Consider the following 21,547-nt stretch of genomic DNA (forward strand, 5'->3'; position numbering starts at 1 on the left):
GTGGGTCCAATGTCAGTTTGTTCATGTTAGCATATTTAAATGTCAAGGTGGCAGAAACTGTGTGTTTATATTTGTATAAACTTCTGCACACAGTTTAGCACCATATAGAAGATCCTCACTAAAAACATTGCTGATGGCATTCACAGTCGTTTCATCTTTGGCTTTCCCTCTTAGCAAACTTTGGCAAAGGACACAGGCTTTGTAGATGGACAAACTTGGATCTGTATATGAGGGCCATAAATTACTTTCTGCTTTGTGAGTCTGATCAAACCAAAATCTTGCTGTGCCTTAGTTTCTTTACCTGAAGAAATGGGGATGATAATCTCTACTCTGGAAGGTTTTCATAAGGATTAAATGACATGATAGATATTAATCCCCTAGCTAGTACCTGAAATGTGGTATAACACTCAAATGTTATTTCTCTCCTCCATTTTTTTTTTTTTTTTTTTCCAAGGGAAATGCCTGATTGACACGATCAGTTCTTTGGTCTTAAGCTTACTATTAGTGATTTTTCTCCATAACCAGATTACTTGAACTGATCGTATTCCTTAGGTTTCAGCCACTCAATTTTTGTGCATCTCAAAGGAAGTCATTGTGCTCTGCCCTATCCTAAAATATAACTGTAAGTGAAAGGACTTGGAGGTTAGGTAGTGTGTTGGAGCTGATAGACACATGGCTCAGCCAGGTTCTTTCCTTTATCCCCAGCTCCACCCTCATCCTTGACCTAAATACCCTCTCAGAGACTGGGCAGAGCAGAGGAGCAAGGCGTAGAGAGCCCTGTTTCTAAGCTACTTAGGGAAGTGAATTTGGGGTGGATACTGAAAGGAAAAGTATATCCAAACGCATAGAACAGCTGAAATCAATGGCTCAACCTTTAGATTTGGGGTACTAGAAACATTCTGAATTCTTTCCAGTCTCTACCTAAAATACAGTGCAGAGTTTATGCCTTCTCTCCTGATTCAAAATTAACGGTTATGTTGTATATTCATTCAATGGGAATGAGTATGGCTACTCAATTATTTTAGGTGGTTGTGTTGCAGATGTAAAACAACTATATTGTAAACTCTTTGGAAGAACCCAAATTGCATCTAATCATACACTTTTTTTACTTTCATAATACTTGCACATAGTTGGAGCTCAATAAATATTTGTCCAATGAACAATCGAATCTAGCCAATGGCTTCTTGACCATGGTAGTGATGGTGCTGCAACATGGGATCCTGTTTTATTGCCTAGCAATGTATTTTATGCGTACATATCTATATCTGTAGATCTTTCCCTCTCTCTGTATATGTGTATGTATTTATATACATTTTTATATACAATTGTTTAAATAAAAGATCTTAAAGGACCCAATTCCATTGGATCACTGAGTGCCCTAAATCCATCTGCGGACTCATTACTGATAAAATTGCCAGCTGCACAATTAACTCTGTGAGCATTGCCAAGTCCTCAGTTTCCTCATTTGCAAAATGACTATATATATTAAGTAATCGCTAAGGGAAGAAACCCTTCCAACTCCATAATTCTATTCTTTCTCTCCAGTGAGAAGTGACATGTGTTTTTGAGAGGTGTGCTGTTGTTTGAGCTTAGTTTTTCTCCTTATGCAAGAATCACACATGAGGTCTACCAGGGGGCTGGGGACTTGTTTATTTGCTTTTAAGACTCTTTCAGGGCAGCCATTGAAATAGTGTCTTTTCATTTCGATTACTTATCATTTAGACACAGGGACTCCGCATGGTAGGGCCGACCTGACCCCCAGAGGAGCCTGCCCTGGTTCTGTCATTCCAAAAAAGAGACTGAAAGCTCCTCCAGATCCCCCCTTCCGGAATCCTTAAGGGAACTCCTCTTTGGTGGAAATGAGGCCTGATAGTTCCAGTCTAGCTTCATAGATGCTTTTCTGGATTCACAGGTTGTGCTTGACATTAAGGACACAGTCTGCTTTGGCCAGCCTCACCATTGCCAGAGTGAGGTGTTTCTGGTGATTTGGTTTGTTTTTCCTTTTAAAACCCGCGTATTTAATGTTGTGTGTGATAGAGCATGATTGTCCCCATAAGGAAAGTAAGTTTTTATGTCATTAACATGCTGATTTGGTTCAAGAAAGAGAGAGTAAACTGCCAGTATGGTACAGTATTTCTGGGTGTTGTTTTCTTTTTTCTCTCTCCTTTTTTTTTTCTTCCTTTTACAAGAAGAAAAAGACCCAGAATTGTGCCCTTTGGATTATCATCTTCTCCTCTTACATTTGAGTTTCAAAATCCTCTTTGAATGAACAATTAACTCTCAAGGTCTGTATCACAGCAGCTGCCTTTGGGTGTGTCCCTGGTGACTTTATGGCTCTGGACACTTCTTCCTCTCAGCTCCTTGTGAATATTGTGTGTCCTGGCCCTCTCTCTGAATCACACTGGCATTCAAACAATAACCTCTCCCCTGGCTGGTGCTTCTTGATCACCAAAATGACCACGCAGCCTCTACTGCTGTACTCTTCTTTCAGATGCTCCCCACGTTCTGGAAGAAAAAGATAGTTTTAACATTTAATTGCTTACATGATAAATTTTGATAAGGACTCAAGTATTAGATTTTGATGAGTACTAAGGGGGAGACCCAGACAATAGACACAAAATCTTATTTTTAGAGACTGCTTTACAGTACAAATGTGCAGCACTTGGGGGGAGCCAAGTCTTCACATTTGAAGGAGAACAGTGTTGTTGCCCTGTCTGTGTCAGGATTTCCTCCTCTTTGGTCTGCAATGCAGTCCTGCTTTGGTTTAATTAATCCATTAAGGTCTATCTTAACCCTAGTCAGTAATGATGGAGGGGCTCACCGGAGCCATCTAGAATGGGAGAAATTAGATGGATAATGATTTTTGTGCTGATGATGTGTTCTGTCTTTTTATATAGTTGATCCCATGAGGGACATATTTCTTTGGTGTATTCATGCTGATGTTCTCAAGACAGATATATTACAGAGAAATAAATCAGACTCTGAGATTTTGCTAGTGTCTAATTCTTGGTGTGTAAATTTAGTGTTTTAAAATCAAAGCTATTTTTAAAAGGATATTTTTATCAATATAATATTAAACAATCAAGAGGATGAGAGAAATTTGAGAAACTCTCAATTGGGTATTATTTTTTATTACACTTAGATACTGTTATGGAATATTTATGTTAATAGTCTTCTTCTGATTACTCCCTTCTCCACAAGTAAACTGTTTAAGATGATTCCTCCTCAGTCCAATTCAACAAGTGTTTACTGCATGGCAGTTGGCAGTTCTCAAAAATCAGGAGACTTAAATGGCTTTATATGTCTAAAGTAATAAATCAGGACAGTTGGGGTTTTTTTATATAGTTATTTGAAATCAAGACCTAAAGATGCAAGGCAATAAATTAATCAAACTGTACAGGTTGAGTACCCACTATATTTTTCCTACTATGAGTGGAATTTATAAGCAACTACAATATACATTTAAAATTCAATACTTTTTTTAAAGTATGGTAAGGTGGATGGAGTGGTTTTTACCTTGTTTTAGAGGGTTGGCAATTGGCTGATAGAAATCTTGGAAATTTCTTTAGCCAAAGCAGGGTTCAAGTTATAGTTTGAAGGAAGGAAAGATGCATGAGGGATTATTCTGCAGATGCAGGCTTATGGGGGAAAGGCTCAGAGGTGGACATTTCCCACGTAAAAGGAAGACTCTCAAGGGGAATAAGCCAGAAGGAAAGGAGATTTGCTCAGTGGACACAGGAGGGCCTTAGTGGCACCATTTTCTGACAGATTAGATGAGCAAACTTGTAAAAGGCTTTCAGTGCTGGGAGTTTGGAATTCACAATTGATCTGAAGTAGGATGGAAACCCACTGGAGGACTGAAGAGGGAACTATGACAGTCAAACCATTGAGAATATGTTTGGAGGGAGGCAATTTTCATATCCTAGGTACAGTGTGATCAGAAGCTGGCAAAGGATAACAGAAGAAAATGCATATTTGAGTTAAGATCATTATAAGAAATTTTCTAGATTTAATAATTGGCTGTATATGAGAAGCAAAATATTTTAAAATATGAAAGTCTAGCAGAAGTTTGAGGCATTGGATGGTGTCATGGACCATGGTTATATAGAATTTGGATAGCAGAATGATTTAAAAGGAATGAGAGAATGCTCTATATGGAATCTGAGGTGCTAGCAGAAAATCTAATCAGAGATATTCTAAAGAGGAAGTGCTGACTAAGTTCACTTAATTAACCCCAACTAAGAGAAGTAGGCTACAGAAAAAGATGGATGAGTGTATGAACCCCTCATATGTATGACTATGAAAAGAAAAAACTGTGCGCCTTAAGACGGTAGTGCCTTTTAAGATGGACAGCATATTAAGGAGAAAGTAAAGGAAGGTTGAGGAAATCATTGAAGGGATAATAAAATTGAGCTAAGATTTTAAACTACAGAAGCCAAAGACAGAGAAAGAAGCCATTTTGAGGAACTTTTTAGGGAAACAATAGCAATAAGCTTAAAGGAACCTTGCAGGATCATCTCAGCCAATGCCCAAATCCTGTGTATGGGAAAAGGAGGCCTAGAAGAGAGAAATGCCCAAGCAAGCAGAGCCAGCTTGTAGAAGAATGAGGACCTGGGCATAGGCATCTCTGATCGTGGTCAAGTGCACCTTCTACTGTGCCATGCTGCCTCAGTGAAGGACTTGTCCAGTCACATCTTGCAAATGTTACGAGTTAGGCAAAGAGAGTCTGAATTTGTAGAGGGCCAGGCTGACAAAAACTGACTTGTGTAAATCTGCTGACGAGAGAAAAGGAGAGGGTTTCAGCTGTGTCCAGGACGGTCAACAGAAGAAGGGGAATGAACGGTTTTGAGTATTTCAGAGCAACTTCTTGCCTGCTAATGCATCAGAATCACATTTGTAAGAGGGCACTTAGAGAAGCACCGCTACACCATTTTGCAAGTGTAGAAGCATATTTATATTTTTATTTTGTTTAAATATCAACTCTTTTCAACTTGGTTCTTAATATTGAGGGAAAATTCTTTGGGTTTCATGTCTAAAATTGAACCTAGACTTAGTTGGTTAAAAATAAGACCAAAACTGAAGAATCTTTCACTCTAACCTAAACTGAGGGGCTGGTTTGCTTTGGACCTTGACTGACTTTCTTCAGTACAGCCATGCAAAGACTTGGCCAATGCTGAAGTCCAGAAAACATGCTGTGCTTTGCTTGCTAAATATTTTGAAATTGGCCCCTTGTCTTCAGGAAGACCTCCTGGGTTTTGCCTGAGTAAGGACCACAAACTTGAGCCCATGCTAACTACAGCTGTTGAAGTCTTGTGAGGGATGGAGGAGATACTGTGCAAATGTGACATGTTGAAGGGGACTCCCCTGCATAATGTGATCCATGTCTTTAGGAATAGAGCTTTGCTTCCATGTTAATACATTCTGGAAATTGCTCAAGAGGCAGCTTTGGCATTAGAATAGCAACTTTCAAAGCAGTGAACGTCAGCACTTCTATTTCTCCTTCTTCTTGGCGTGCATTACATGAAGCTGGAAAGACTAATTGGCTAAATGAAGGGACTCAGTGTCGCAGAGTTGAAATCCTGGCGTGTAAATGGAGAGGTGGGGAGAGACTTTGCATGCATATCTATATGGCCTCCCTTTGTGAATTATCAGAATAGAAATGGTTCTGCCGCTTCTCTAGTTTCCCTGTGAGATGAGTTGGGGTGTGAAGTGCATGGCACAGAAATTCGCCATGCTTTGTATCTGTGATTACTTGTCTCTGTGTGCATCTTTTCCACTCCTAAATTGCGTGTTTACCTAAGCTTGCTGAATATTGCATTGTTTTAAAAGATGTGTCCCTGAATTAAAGTTATTATATGACAATTATAATATGGCTACATACAGCTGAATATTATAAAGAAAAAATCAGTAAATGTCATTTTTAAAAGCAAACAAGGAAATCTCTCATTTGTTTTATAGGTGTTAGATATGCTTCCTTGACCTCTGCCAAGCTTTTACAAAGACTGATCAATAATGGAATCAAACAGATCATATGAGATTGGTTCCCTATGGCAGTAGTCAACTTAGCATATGGAGTGTTTCAATCGGAAAGAGTTTCATCACACATACATTTTTTGTGAAAGAGTATTTCAAGATAAGCTCTACAATCCATTTTTAATTTTTGTACAACACCAAAGTCTAGAACTCATTTGGTTGGTTCACCTGTTCTGCCTTTTAACAACACTTTGCCTAAACTGTCACAGACAAATGTAGACCAAAAGTATTTCTTAAAACTTTTAATAGGACATCACAATATTTCATATGAGGATTTAAGATCTCCTGAAATATGTCAGAATTTTATAACTAAACTAAATCTTTGATGCTTATTAAGCTCCCCTTTTTAAGGTTTAATTTGAATTATGAATAATAAACATCTATTAACACATCATCTTACTGATAATCATTGTCAAATCAACTCTTAAAATACTTTGGGCAAGGAAGGGGGGAAAGTTCTTTGACCTTTGCCCTGAACTCTCTCTAAGGTTTTCCCATTTCCATTAATTACGGAACTTTGAATCCCAATGTTGATCTAAAACACAGGGTGAATTTAAGTTATCCACTTCTTTGTTAATTTTTGTCATTGGTTTTTTTGCCTTTTTTTGTTGTTATTGTTGGGGTTGTTGAGGAAGTTTGGCCCTGAGCTAACATCTGTTGCCAATCTTCCTCTTTTTGCTTGAAGAAGATTGGCCCTGAGCTAAGATCTGTGGCAGTCTTCCTCTTTTTGTGTGTGGGTGCCACCTCAGCATGGATTGATGAGTGGTGTGTAGGTCTGCACCTGGGATCCGAACCTACGAACCCTGGGCCACCAAAGCAGAGCACACAAACTTAACCACTACGCCACCAGACCAGCTCCATCATTTTGTTTTTAAAGCACTCTTTATGCTTAGTGACACTGCAGAGACCTGAACCTGACACAGTGATGGTCTGCAGCATAAACACCTCACAGACTAATAATTGTTAAACTTTTGATCATTGACAAAATCATTTGAAGTCCCTGGGTACCACTGCATGAAGTGTTGTGGTTAAAGAGTGTTCCTTGGAAACTTGATGCTGAAAGAGGGTCTTGGTGAGTCACTTGAAAGCTAGGTGAATTTTAAACACTAGTAAAACCAAATTTGAGGATGCCAAATTTGATTCAAAGGTCAAACATTAAAATGTTGCCCGTGGACCATGGAAGAAAAGGGTTTGCCTGGAGAAGAGCATGGGTAGGGCTAGACCCTTGGAGCCAAAAGATGGGAGTTGCTATTTCCATGTGGCATTCCACCCAAGAGGGGATAAAATGCTGCAGTGGACTTCGACAGTTATCAGTCATCAGTTATGCCACTCTAAACATGACTGACCTTAAATATATGTAACATAGTGTCTTTTGTCCAGTAGCTCATCATATAATTTCATTCATCCCACCAGTAAATGAATGTGAATGAATATGAATATGAATGACTATGAATGTACAGGTATCATTCTTCCCAAATGTGAACCAGGAAAGCTGAGGCTCTGTAAGCGTAAGCACCTTGCTTAGTGTTACTTTTATAATCAGTGGTAGAATCAAAACCAGAACTAGTTTGATGTCTGGAATCTACAGAGTGTTGTTTTCAGGGCCAAGTGGAGCAAGTTATGTTTAGTTTGATTTTAATCCATTTCAGAATCTGGACAACATCTTAACAAAATGTCTCGTTATACCCTGTTTTTCCTGTAGATTTCTAGAAAGGGAGCTACAGTTAGGGGTGCAGTGTAGGTCTTTTTTCTGACAACAAAGTGTTTTTGCTCTTACAATCTCATCAGCTGAATTACCAGAAAATTCATATTCTGTATCAAACTCACATAAGGTGAGTAATGACAGGTAGCGATGTATTCACAAAATGTACCTTCTTGCTGTGTGTTCTTCACACACCAGACTGAAATGGCTTTTACAAAGCTCTCACTGGTGATTACATAAGGTCCTACTTCACTGCCACGAGGTTTGATCTTTGACACCAGAGAAGCGACAGCCGCAGCTCCAAAGAGCCTCTGCCCTTTGTTGTCTCAGAGCGGCTGCCAGGTGTGCTTTGAACCTCATTGCGAGAAATCCCCGGGAAAAGGTAGGAAAGCCACAGTGTCAGCAGAAGATGCAGTGGTCTAAGCTAGAAGTAGTTAGTCTTTCATTTCTCTCCATTTTTTTTACCCAGCCATCCTTCCTGAGGGAGAGAAAAAAACTGACTTAAATAGAATAAGAATTCCCCCATACTTCATCTTCTTCTGTATTCCTCAGGGCTGGAGAGGGGGCTGAAGAAGAAGCTGTGAAGCAGAGATACACTGGTGTTGGCCCTTGCGTGCAGCAGATTATTCTTCAGGGTCATTCTGTAAGAGATTGCACAAAGATACAGCCAGAAACAAAATGCGGTGGGGGGCAGAGAGGGGAAGAGACAGTGATGTCAACCAGATGGGGGACACTGAGAGAGAGGGAACATTTTCCCTGAGAGGTTCACCAATCACGGAGAAATTAAAAAAAAAACAAAAAACTGTAGTCTTAAAACGACTTTAATGTCTTATTTTTCCCTTCATCAGGAAATTAGCATTCCAAAAGTTACGCTTTTGAGTGTATCTTGATGTATGTCTAATCAGAAGTGCATTTTTATGGCTGGGTTATAAACCCATCACAATCGTGAGGGGTTAAAATGGGATGCCTTCAAAAGATAACCTATACCTACTCCAGGCTTGAAAGTCGATTAGCCCAGCTATTAAAACCAGGAGGACAAGCTGTTTCTTCCCTGGATACAAAAGCTGTTAGGCTACGACCTGACCCAGTACAAAAGTTTTCTGAATCTCTCTCCACTTTACAAAACGTCGGCTCGTCGCTGCCGTCTGCAGCGAAGCTGTTTACAGCTCTGTGCTAAGTGGAAAGTTCAAATCAATTATTGTCCATTAGAGTTTAGGTATAACTGATGAAATATCCCCGGAGGAGTATTGTAAATGTATCAAGACGTCCTTCCCCATTATAGAAATGGGGACGCAGAGTGAATTACTTACCTTCTCTCTTACCCTTAATGTCTCTGGAAGGCTGCTGGGCAGACAGAGCTTATCTTATCTTGCTGGGGTTTAAAGTGAGGACTTTACCATTTGGCGAACATGTGTAGTGAGCTGACAGAAATTCCAGGTTCCAGCTCACCTTATACCCTCCTTAACCCCCTTCTGGACCTAAAGGGTCTAAGAGGCCAAAGATATACAAGAAAATCCTAAAAAAATAATGAAAACTGCAATCTAGAAGTTCCCTGCAATCAGGTTCTTTTAGAAATGATGTTTCTTGTCAACGATCAAGTAGGAAAAGCTTTGACTCCAAATTTTCAGCAAGTGACTCTAAGACTTAATGCCAGATAATTTGTGCCAGGATGCTTTCTTTCATAAACCTAGGTCTCTACATCAAGCTTCAGCCGGGAGGAAAAGGAGACCCACTGACTGCTCAAGTGTGAGATGGGTAGCATTAATTTCCCAGAATCGGTTATTCAGTTACAGTGCCTTTCACTCCATAAAGACTAGAACTGAGAGGAAGAGGGTCTGGATTGTGATCTGCTATGACAGGAGATGGACAGAGGTTCTTGACTTCCTTTTAAAGTTGTCTTTACTTCTCCTCCCTTAGTTCTGCCCCATAGCAATCTCTGTGCCTTAGAGATCCTCAGGCTGAAATATATGTGGACTCATCTTGTCATGGGAAAGCCTGGGTGCTATTCCTCAGAGTACTGTAATTTTTCAAAATCCAAAAAGTGACAGAGAAAGGTCAAGGAGACATCATTCTCCTGTATCAACTTTTCCTTCCTCCATGTGCACAGGTGAGCAAGACACCTTTTTATTCAGAGCTAGTCTTATTCAGTTCCAGTGGCTGCACTGAGGGGAAGCAGTGGAAAGGTCCCAACACAATCCCACAAGCCCATCATCCTGGGGATAAGAAGCATCTTTAAAATGCAGCACTGATTTCTTTGTGTTTCTTAATGCCAAGGATAACTCCGAGGATGTTTCTTGCTGACAGCTCTGTCCGTGGTGCTAAGTAGGAAACTGGCCCTATTTCTTCCCTGTGGTCCATACAGCTTACCCGCTACTCTCCTGGGGCTTCCAGTCATCTGTCTATGGAGATATTAATTGCTGTCCAGTAAATCTAGCCAAGATGAAAACCAAGCTTCCGAGATATTTATTGGGTCAGATTTTCTTCTAGGTCACTCAGGTAATGAGAGATTTCATGTTGTTTTTCACCTTTATCTAGGTAGGTCTGTTGCTTTTTTTTAAGTTGACAAGAAGTCCTCTGAACCTACCTTTGGTTGCTAGATCATCACATGTGCCATGAAAACTGTCACTCACTCAAAGGGAGCAACCTGGTTCCATGCCCATCCAGGTTCCCCTCCCCTCAAATGTATGTCTAGCCCCAAATCACTAGCTTCTAACAATTTATGATATTTAAAGAATGAGTCCATTTCTCTCCCCCATATTTGTAGTAATGGCCGTCTGCCTGCTTCCCTCAGCGTGCATAGGACACATTTCTCTTCATTCAGATTTCATTTATTCTACGTGGTATATCAGTTGTGTTGGCAACTCAGATTGTACAATTGTTTCCTCTCACTACTTTAGGAAAACTGTTTTACGTGCTAAGTTTGATACTAACATTTACTGATTAAAGTCTAAATACTTTAAGATAATTAATATCATACAAAGAGAACTGCCTTCAGATTTGTCCCGTGTCTTAACGGCAAAGTGCTAAAGAACTGTACAGTTCCCTATCTTTCTCCAGTGGAGCAGAGCATCTGGATTCTACACCTGAAAAGCAGCCTAAATATGATAGCATTAAATGTATACCCACAGTACCAAATGTGTTTAGACTTATTTTCCTGCTTCGTTACTATAGGTAAAAGTGTGTTCAGTCAGTCCTTTCCAAACCAGCTTCTCTGCTCTGAAGCCCATTTTGCCTGCCCTATTCTGAATATCAGCCAGCACACTCACAGATTGCTAACACGCTTGCTCAGATTTAAGGAGCCGTCCTGATTTTCAAGTTTCTTCTAGCCGTTATTTGTGTTCCAAATTATCTTACTGCGTCTGTATTAATTTTCTATTTCCAAAAGTAAACTCCATGTATTTCAAGGCAGCACGGTTTCTTTTTTACATTTTCCAGGGAACTGGTGTTTTTAATGTCATGTGAGGACAACATTACACAATGGATCTTTGGCAGGGATACACAGAAATGAATACCGTGTGCGAACAAACATTAAATGGCAGTCTTAATTACAGAGTTTGACTCTGTTGTTTTTAATGCCCTTCAATTTTATAATTTGATGGAAAATGCATCAACACAGCTCTTTTCTTTCTACCCTAAATGATTAAGGATTGATATACCCCCAAGCCATAGTAGCCTGTTAGAGCCGTCCGATCAGGTAGGTCTTACATTTCATCCACTAGAGGGCAGTAGGGATACACATCCACACCAACCAATATGTGCAACATATGGTCGATGTGGAAACATAGTAGCCATAGCTTTCGTGTGTATGAAAAATTCCCATTACAGTGTTGCTTCACTTATAATTATATTGAAAGTAAACACTAATTCACAGACGGACTACGCATATTTTATTTCAACATACCCCACTAGTGTTTTGTCTATTCCCGTTTAAAATGCCCTGAGTAATGAAACTTCCACTACTTCCCTTGGGAAGCTGTATCAAAACCCAACTGTTTTCACTGCTTGAATTTTTTTTTAATATACTCAAGGTCTATTTGTCCTCTTTCGAGCTCATTTAGAACTCCGTTACGTACTTCCTTTTCCCTTACCATAAGGCTAGTTCCATTCTGGGAAGCAAATGTTTATTGAGCTCCTACTATGTGTAAAGCATCGCTAAGGGAATGCATGGCCACAGCTGACAAGGGCTGCAGCAGTGCATTAGATGGATTTTTGTGAGTCAGAAAGCCAAAAGGAGCAGCTCTCCCAGGCCAAACCTCCGAAGACAAGTCGGTCTGAGTTCTAACGTGAGTGATATCCAGAAAGCTGTCACAGCTTGGGCAAATTTTCATTTGTGCTTAGGTTACTGTATCAGAACTCAAAAGGTATTCCGAAGGCACGGTAATATTAAATATCACCGAGAGAACAGTGAGGTGTCCAGCTGACACAGCTGTGAGTTCATGCCAAGGAAGTGACATGGATGTTTACTAATGAAGGTTTAGTCTTTCTTCTTTTTGCAGCTGGTTGTCAGGTTAGTCTAGAAACTTCAGAACTTATACTGGTGTTCTTTATACCCATTTATGAAGGATAGGAAGTGGGTCTCTCCCCAGGGAGTGGCACCTTGCTATATATAGATCATATTGTGTTGTCTGCTTTCTATCACTGACTTTCTGGGTCCAATCTTGGTCACATTATACACGCTACACAATGGGAAAGAGGTCCAAGTTCATGTGCAATACTCTGGTTTGCATCATTAGTTTCTTGGCATATACTTTGATTATTAAGTATCTGAGGGGGAGGATGGAAGAAATCCAAGCCAAGAAAGTTCCTTTAAGGCTAGAACTCACAATTACACAGTTGTTAAAAAGTCTTTTTTTCCTTTACATTAGAGACGTAGCAAGATTTTTTGCTCTATTGGGTATATTCATCTGGAAGGATTTCCGTAAGGCTGTCCTGATCACCAGGAGTAATCCCCAGATAGACATGTATGCAAACAAGAACTGTTCAGACTCCAAGAGCAAAAATTGAACATTGTGGAAATTCTAGAAATGATACTATTTTTCTTTAACATCCTTTGAGCCTCTGCACGAAGTAACCTATTCTCCAGAGTTTTTCAAATAAAGTGCTTTCCTTTGCCAATTAAGAGAGCAGGAATGTGGTTTCATAGGCTGTCTTTCTTTAGGCAAATGGTAGGGAAGGGTACCAAATCGACACAATACCTTAGCCCAGGTTTTCTACCACAAACAAAGTTTAGATTTGAAATTGATGTCACCTGTAATAAAATCCACACGGGTATTTTATACGGAAGTAATTAAGTGTAAATGTGCAACAGCCATTTTTGTGTTTTTGTTTGTTTCAAAATATCAGAGGTGATTAGGCCATATTATGAACTAATTACTTACTTAATTTATTTAAGTTGAAACGAGTTTTTGAGTTAAACAAGGGCCAAAAACAAGAACTCATTAATCCATTCTGCACATCCCTGAAAGGAACAAAACAAGGATGTTAACGCCTTTATTTTATTATGTTACAACACACCAATATTTTGAACACTGATGAGGATCCAAGTGGTCAAAACATCTGTATTTGGTAAGAAAATAAAACAAATAAACTCATTTTCCCACCATTTCATCCTTTCACAAGTGGTGTGCTGAAATTCAGAATGAATTACTAAAGGTACTAAAATGGCGTGTCTTTTTTAGCACATTTTCCTATGGAAAGTTTAAAAGAGTCTTCAAACATATTTGAAAACAGTAAACAAATAACCTACAAAACTCAATATTTTCTTAAATTTGGAAGTAAACCACAGTCATTCTGGGGCTTCAGACTCTGGTACACCAAGTTTCAAACCAGAGCATATTTTGGTATTTTGATGGTTGAGTTATAAGCCCCTGAGAGAGGGACTGCTTGTGTGCAGTGAGGGCAGCTGCCCGTGGAACTACAGCGGAGCTACTAAAATCAAACCAGTGTTTACTTGTCACTGCTGGCCAGGAGGTGTGGGACTCGGTAGATCTGTTCTGCAGGCCATAAGAGGAGCTCTGTCAGCGCTCTGCGATTGGGTTTCACCCTCTGCATCTATACTTGGCCAGGTTCTAGAAGGACAGAAGGGGAACACAATATGCTCATGGACCCAAAAGACAAAAGAAAAAGAAAAAAACCCTAGATGCTGGAAGCAAATGCAAGATGTCAGACAACATTTATGGCCTGAAGTTACTTGTTCTCATGTCTGAGCCTTCATCTTCTGGGTTCTAATCCCTCTTTTTAGTTAGTTTGTAAAGTATTGCTGAAGAATTCAAATTATGGTATATCTGGCCACACTGATCAGGTGGTTGATATTATTGTCCCACTTAATTTCTATTTTTACGTGTCCTTTTATGACATGATTCTCATTACCTGAGGCAAAATTCTGGCATATGATTGCCACCAGCATCGCTGGGTATCCTACACATGGGCAAAGTCTATGCTCAAATATTTTATGAAGAGGCAGTGGCTCAAGCTTTAATTCTGGTAAACTTGTTTCCCACCGCTGTAGGAACTGGGGGTGACCTGCAATGGAAGCAGGCTTCTCTTTTCCCACGTGAAAAATGGAGAGAAAAATCTCTGTAATTTTCATACCTCAATGGAATATGGTGAAGATTTGATGAGCTATTTATATAATCTTGAATTCAGGGGAATTCTCTTAGGATTAACATCTTTTTGGGGAAGGGATGATCACTCTCAGCTGATTTGAGGAGTAACAAATTGAAACCCTGTTCTTGTACCTCAATACAAGCTATAGCAATACCACTGACTTAGCATTAGTGAGAGCTGTGTTCTGAATTATTTTGCCCAGGGACTCAGATCCGTTGGTATTAAGCCCTAGGTGTCTCTTGGAAGCTTGCCACTTTAACCTAAATTAGAATCTTTGACTGTGAAATAGAGTTTTTCTCTGTACCAAGACATTTATTCATTAAGCAAATATTTATTGAGCAAGTACTATGTGTGAAGCACTATACAGGGCCATCTTATTTGTATGAGAACTGAATTTATGATGTTAACCTCATTAATCCCATGTTCTAACCAAGAAAACCAGCCAAACAAGGCTCACAAAATTGGAGCTTTAGATTTGAAAGGAGTCCTTCACTTTACAGATGAAAGCATTTAGGCCTAGACCATTCAGTCATTTTGCCCAACTGAACACATCTAGTTAGTATCAAGAGCCAGAACCAGAGCTCAGAGCTGGTGGTCTTCCTGTAATGTCCTGTCTACTATATGCTCCTCCTCCCCAGAGGCAAAGGGTATGAGCCAAGCAGAGGTCAACCTCAGCAATTTAGTACTGTCAGGATTAAACCCAAGAGGCTGAACTAACTAGTCTTCATTGGAGTTTTACCAATAGGAAGAGGCTATGAAAATCAAGTATTAAAGTCAGGACTGCTACATGGAAGGAAGAGAGAGTCCAGTCAATACATGATATTGTGAGTCTTTCGATACATATAATGTCTTCATTGAGAAGTTTTTCTCTAGATCTAGACAATAAACCCTGATATTTTCCTCATACCATCTTTCTTCTTTGGCGCTTATCAGTTCTTTTCATTCAGTTAAGCAATGACTTCATGACATAGCTTTGCCACGTTCAGTAATGCCACATCCCCAGGTCTTATTTGCAGGAAGATCGTCAAATTAGCATTGAGGGAAAGTAAGTCTTTAGTTAGGAAGTGTTCTTAAATAATAAAATAATTTCTGCTCAAAGGACTATTTCAATCCTTTCTAAATGTTATCAGACCACACTGATTTTTCACTGGCCAGTGAGAGTAACTATTTGGGTAGTCCATCTCCAGGGGCATATTTGTGAAAGCAATGAGTTGCCTGTCAGTGTTACAGAAACCCATTACTTCTATGGCTAAAATCTTGGAAAAAAAGAAAGAAAGAAAAGAAAAGGCAGCAGAAATGTAAATAAGGAAGTGTAAGAGAGCCCTGGAAAAAAGATTATAGATGACTTGACTTTTACCTGAATTTTTAACAATACACATAAATAGCTCCTATTCACTTGCAAACATATGCAATAATTCTGAATATATAAAAAACAACTGGCCCCATTTAACAAGGACATAAATTAAGATACGAGTGTTTACCAACATATTCAAAGGCAAGGCTTTTGTTTTTGTGATGACAGATAGAAAGCTCCTAAAATATGTTATCACAGCCTTTAGGTTAGCAATACTCTTGAATCACAAAATCTCTCGCAACTGAATTTAAACTCTTCAAAATATGGAGGAAATCAAGCTCATGAGGATTAAATCACCCAGAGTTTGGGAAATTAAACTCTGGATTTTCTCTAATTTCTCTCCCCCTCTTCAGATATTTCTCCCCACCGCCCAGATAGTTCTTGCATTTCTCGTCTTTCATTTTGATAACCCATTCAACATTAGAATTAGTAAGCCAAGGGGGTGGTTGGAGTCCATGATATTCATTCACTTCTTTGACATTACTTTTATTGAAATATGTCAGTTTAGATTAGGGAAACTAAGAATGAGTCTTTAGATGAGCTAATAGAGAAGAAAGAGTTTCTGTTAATATACGTTGTAGTCTGTGGTAGTCTATAGTAATCCAGAGCTGCATGTGTTGCTAGCCATCTGTCTTTACTTTCTCATGATCTGCTTGCTTCTTTCGTTCCCTCTTAATGAGAGCTGAAGACATCTTAATGTAAAGCTGTAGATGTTCACATGGGTTCTTGGCAAGAAGCTACCGTACACACAGTTTAGATAACGAGGGAAATGGAGAACAAGACTTCATATAGCTTTAACAAGTTACGCTGGTCGGCTTAAGCTGTTAATATTCAGGCTCCTGGGCAGAAAACAGCAGCAGTGTGGCCGCATAGCTTTGGAAGCAGATAATCCTGAGTTCAAACGCCAGGTCTGCCCCTTACCAGCTGTGTGACCTTTGTGAAATTACTTTTCCTCTCTGAACGTCTCTGATCCTTAGTTCTCTCATCTGTAACAGGGAGATAACAATTGCTGCAGAGAAGGCGTGGCATGACCTGACTTAGGCAGTACAACGTGTGTGACTGCAAGTTCAAGAATTTGTGGCACTTCTGGCCTCGGCATGCCTAATGTCAGCACCACAGCTGACCCCTAGTTTCTTATGAGCATCTGGTTGAAAGAAAAACCCCACTGAGTCGGGCCTACGGACCTTTCATCTCAGCAGTCACCTTCTGATCACAGAACCAGGAAATTGTTGCATAAGACAAGTTGTCCTTCTTGCTAACTTCAAGAGTTAGAGTTGCTTTCCCCCAGACATATGAGTTTCCCACTATGGACTTACTATCCACAAATTTAGCTGAGCCTTTGTGATACTATTTGTCATCAACCTTTAGTGAATTTTATGTTGACTGCCAACTGTGTAGTTTTTTTGTCTTAAATTGTTTGTTTTAAAGAGTAACAAGATGATTTCTGATTCACATATACTAGAATTTGATAAGCAAATCCATGTTCGCGTTACCCATTCTTTTCATTTCTCTGTAGGTATTTACCATATCCCTTCCTGGATTTGATCATTATAAATCTTATATCATGGTTATTTTAATTGATTCTGAGCTTTCTCCTGTCCTTACTTTATTTATTTATTTATTTATTTATTGAAGTACTTCATCCAGAAACAGCATCCTACACACGGGCTGCCATTGTCTGCTACTAGAGTTGCTTTAATTTAACTCTCCCCCTTCCCTGTCAAAATTACATCCTAAGTATGCTCTGGGCTCAAACCAGAATGATCTTAATGTGGATGCAATTGTATTTGAACCAAGGGTCAGCTTAGAGGCAGCTGGCAAAATGTTCAACAGACAGGACCAAAAGGAAGAATTGTAACAGAAAATGTGATTCTGTCTGGAGCAAAGTGAGAAAGTTGCCTGAAGGAAAAGATAGAGACTGAAATGTTTACTCATTTTGGAGATCCTAAAGAAGAGGTAGAAGATAATGTTTACCTAGCCAGTTTGTTCCATTGGAGCTGGAGCTTGGCCTTGAGCACCGGCGGGCCCAGAATGAAGTCTAGGTTGGGCGGGCCGGCCTGTGTTGCCGTGAGAAGCTCGGGCTACCATTTTGACAATGCCAGCAGAAATCTGCGACTCAAAAGCCCAAAACTGCTTACCTCCACATAAGCATCGCTAGCACGAAGTAAGATTTGAACTTTATGTGACTCATTATGAGTGGGTGGCAACCTACTGTGAAGGCAATCTGTGAACCCAAGGTCAACACCCCGGTGAGAAATCCCTGTAGTTAGCGAGTGATGCAACCAGTCAGCGCACAGAGGGGAGATCCGTGTCCTCCTCGGCTTGACAAAGCTGACAAGAGCATTTTCTGCTCTTGTTTCTAATGCTGTTTCTAAGGATATTTGGCACATCATTAGGTCTGTGCTTGGCACCACAGTCTCCAGGAAATAAGAATGCCTGACGTCTGAACAGTGCTCCAGAGAACACTTTAACATAGATTATCTCACTTGATCCTCACAGCTCTATGGGAACTGGTCATGCTCCCTTTTTATGGATGAGGAAAACTGATTAAATTAAATTATGTGTGCAAGTGTAGCTAGTAAATTGTAGAGCAAGGACTGGTCTTATGATACTCACTCTTATGTCCTTTTCATGTCACCACCACAATGATAACCAGGTCATCTCCAGTCACCATCCTAAAAATATACTTTCTTTCCCCTAAATGTATTGCATTATACTTGCATATCCTGAAGTTGATCTGAACTGTTTTGGGCAACAGCAAAGCTCATGACATCTTCCTGAAGACCCAGTGTTTTAATACGCACGCAGAATACCAGTCATACAGAGATTGCCCTGAGTTCTACAATCTATGTCATGGGACTATTGTACACGAAGCCCAGCACTGACCTTATGTCTGGACATTCAATCCAGAGAAGAGGTCATTAATCCTAACCTTTTCTTCTTTTCCTGAACTTCCTTTCCATATTAAAATCCCACTCCCACTCCTTAATTAAAATGTGCTTCAATACTATTTGAATAACTCAGTGGCATCTGTATCTTACATCTTTCTGTACCCTTCCCTTCCTCCTGACGGGCAGAATCCCTGAATGATCCTCGTAAGTTCTGAAAAGCTTTAGCAGGGTAGATAATGAGTAAAGATCATTGCATTTCAGCTCCCTGATCCATTACACTCCTGCCTTTCACCAGCATGCAGAGCGTTGTGTTGTTTTTTTTTTTCTAACAGAATAAATTAAATATGAAAGAGAAGGACTAATGTAATTCAAATAAACATGTTAATGACCCTATTTTTCCATTTGGTAACTAGACCGGATGTGGTGGAATGCCAGTTTTTTACTGAGCCTGTAATTTAAAACTTTCAACAAGGACACTTTTTTCCCCTTTTATTTCCATCCTCCGCTCCCACCCCCGTTTATTCTTACAGACACTCCTTACTGTCCAATTAGTTTTGGAACATGAAAACTGCCCTCACTGCTGCCTGGAGTCATAGGGGACCTGGGTTGGTTTATCTCTGTGGGATGGCTTGTAAGTCTCCGGTTTTACTGGTGATTATGCTGCCAGAGCTCTGTGTTGTTCAAGGGCGTGGGGAAGGAGGTGGCTGGCGCCTTTCACGCACCCCTTCTCTGGCTCTGGACCCCCATTTTGTGGATTTTTGATGTTTTCCGTGTACATGTTTACTGCTGGAGGCCATACTTTCGAATTCAGATTTGGGAACGGAAGAGCTCTTAGCGTGATTTTAACCCTGTCAGTAGCCATCCATTCCAGCTACATTTTTTATAACAGTCAAAGCCATGCCATGAGAGCTTGTTGTCATCCACACGGACACCCTAATAGACTCGGTGTGCCCCGAGACGACTCCCGAGTTTATTCCTGCCCCCGCCCTCCTCCAAGCCACTTGTCTCCTTCTGCACCGGGATTGTAGTCGTTTGCCCCTGCGCCTCCCACCCCTCCTCCAGGAAATGGCCTGCCCAAAACGAGGCCCTTCCTCCTCCAGACTTCACATTTGCCACCTGTCTGCTGCACCCATCATTAGTTAGCTCCAGAGCCTGACTTTTCTCCAGACTCTGCATTTAATCCCTAATTTCTCTGCTACTCCCCAAATATGATATTCCTTTGGCATTTTACCTGCTAGAACCAGTTCTCTTATTTCTTTTACTTTGGTCACTTTCCAGTGTTTGAAGGAAAACTTTTTGATCTGAACACATTTCTGGTTTTTTTTTTTTTTTCCAATTTACACGGGAGGGAGGGATGGAGGGGAGAGGGGCTCTGGCCCCGTTACTTCCTGTTTGTTTTCGTTCTGGAGAATGCGGACCATCTGTGTCTCTCAGAAGCTAGTCTACAGCCATCGCGCTGATTCTGATATTTAACTTCTTAGTGTTTTCCCTCGTTTCTCTCTAAGTAATTTTCTATTCCTCCTCCAAAAACTCCTAAGCCCCTCATTAAATCCTTCTTCCTGAGATTTCTTACCTTAATAGTACCTCTGGATACAGTTCCATCCCCGTGAAGGCCAGGATTCAAATTAAGTAAACAATAATGGGAAAGAACAAAAGGGAGAGAGGAAGCAGTAGATGAAAGAAAAAAAAAAAAAAACTAAAGTAGGTTCACTTTTTAAAAATGGATTTCACTAATTCCCAGATGCAATTCCCGTGTCCTCAGATCCATTGTGGCACGACAGCCTCACCTGTCGGGTGGACTCTGCGTTTTTCTGAAGAAACGTCTGTGGATGCTGGGGCTCTAGAAGAGTGGCCTGAGCGCCCCTCCCTAGGATATTTTTCCAGCCACACAGACTTCGGTGAAGGTTGTACTTTCTCGTAGTAATCAAGATGGTTACTTCCCAGAGCTGGTGCAGACCGTCTCACTTTTCTGAGGGCTGCGGATGAATCCCAACATAGAGTCACCGTCTATAAAAGACCTGTTTCGTTTCTGTGTTTCTTTTTTGTGCAATTTTTTGTGCAACCAAGGTCTCTAAACGACTAGATCCCCTTTTGGTAGAAGACTCTAACTCTGTAACTGATGAAAATGTAACTGTTTCATAAAAAACAGTTAAATAGGCTTGTTCCTGAGAAGCAAATTCCCATCTTCAGTTCAGCTGTCGTTGCAATTTAGGACGCACTATTTCCCCCATCCGTATTTTTTAAAAAATCAAAGGACTTTGATTTTTTTTCTCTCATTCTTAAGGTCAGAATTAAAAAGCTAAATGAATTGCAGGCTTCAAACTCCCAGAATCATAGTCCACCGAGTTCAAGTCTAGAATGTGCTATCGGCAGTCCGCTGGCGAAGGGCTGGCGGTCGGGCCCTCGTGGAGCATCCGCTGCAGTGTCAGCCGGCAGGCTTTCTGGAGCTGGGGCCTGTGGTCTCCCATCCCCATTCCTTCGGCAGCTTCTGCCTGTTCCTGCTGTCATGCCTTCAGCCATGAGCACACTATTTAATCAGTGATGTATTAAAATGGCCCTGGTACAGTCAGCCATAGCGAGGCCAAAATCGATTGGCTATTTTTAAAAGGAAAAAAAGAGGACGGAAAATTGCTCTTTTAATCTAGGTAAATCAAATGGTGCCTGCTTGCTCTTTACCTGTAGCTGAGCGGTGGCGAGAGCATTGGGATTGATGAGGGTACTTCTTTGTGCTTCTTTATTCGTGCTTATCCACTTGGGGTAACAGCACCGGGGAATCTTCAGAATGGAGTTTTCACATTCACGGGAGAAAGCTTGTCCTCTTTTTCTCTTAGGGAAAAAAAAAATCATCTTCCCTTTTGCCCCCTCTTAGAAGATTTGAATAAAAGGAAAATACATTCAACCTTTTCTGCCTTTTTGTTTTTTCCGGCCATGAAATCATATCTGACTGTGACATCACAGTGT

At 40.3% G+C, this 21,547-nt stretch overlaps 1 protein-coding gene and 1 long non-coding RNA gene across 54 annotated transcripts in view; one reads left to right on the forward strand and one right to left on the reverse strand.

Moving 5' to 3' along the window:
• The window catches only part of ZBTB20 (zinc finger and BTB domain containing 20), a 746,634-nt gene that overhangs the window by 656,083 nt on the left and 69,004 nt on the right, over positions 1–21,547 (forward strand). The window lies entirely within an intron of this gene.
• On the reverse strand, positions 1,628–21,473 carry LOC138919255 (uncharacterized). Of its 4 annotated transcripts, XR_011429273.1 has the most exons (5): positions 20,160–21,471; positions 13,686–13,803; positions 13,114–13,193; positions 8,264–8,376; positions 2,122–2,505 (listed from the first exon to the last, which is right to left on the reverse strand). It is a non-coding gene; the product is annotated as an uncharacterized lncRNA (long non-coding RNA). The 4 variants fall into 4 exon arrangements; XR_011429271.1 differs by lacking the exons at positions 8,264–8,376; positions 13,114–13,193 and adding an exon at positions 7,905–8,213 and having other exon boundaries at positions 1,628–2,505; positions 20,160–21,473; XR_011429272.1 differs by lacking the exon at positions 13,114–13,193 and having other exon boundaries at positions 2,054–2,505; positions 7,905–8,376; positions 20,160–21,105.

Source organism: Equus caballus, chromosome 19, assembly GCF_041296265.1.
Source record: "Equus caballus isolate H_3958 breed thoroughbred chromosome 19, TB-T2T, whole genome shotgun sequence".
NCBI classification, from domain to species: domain Eukaryota; kingdom Metazoa; phylum Chordata; class Mammalia; order Perissodactyla; family Equidae; genus Equus; species Equus caballus.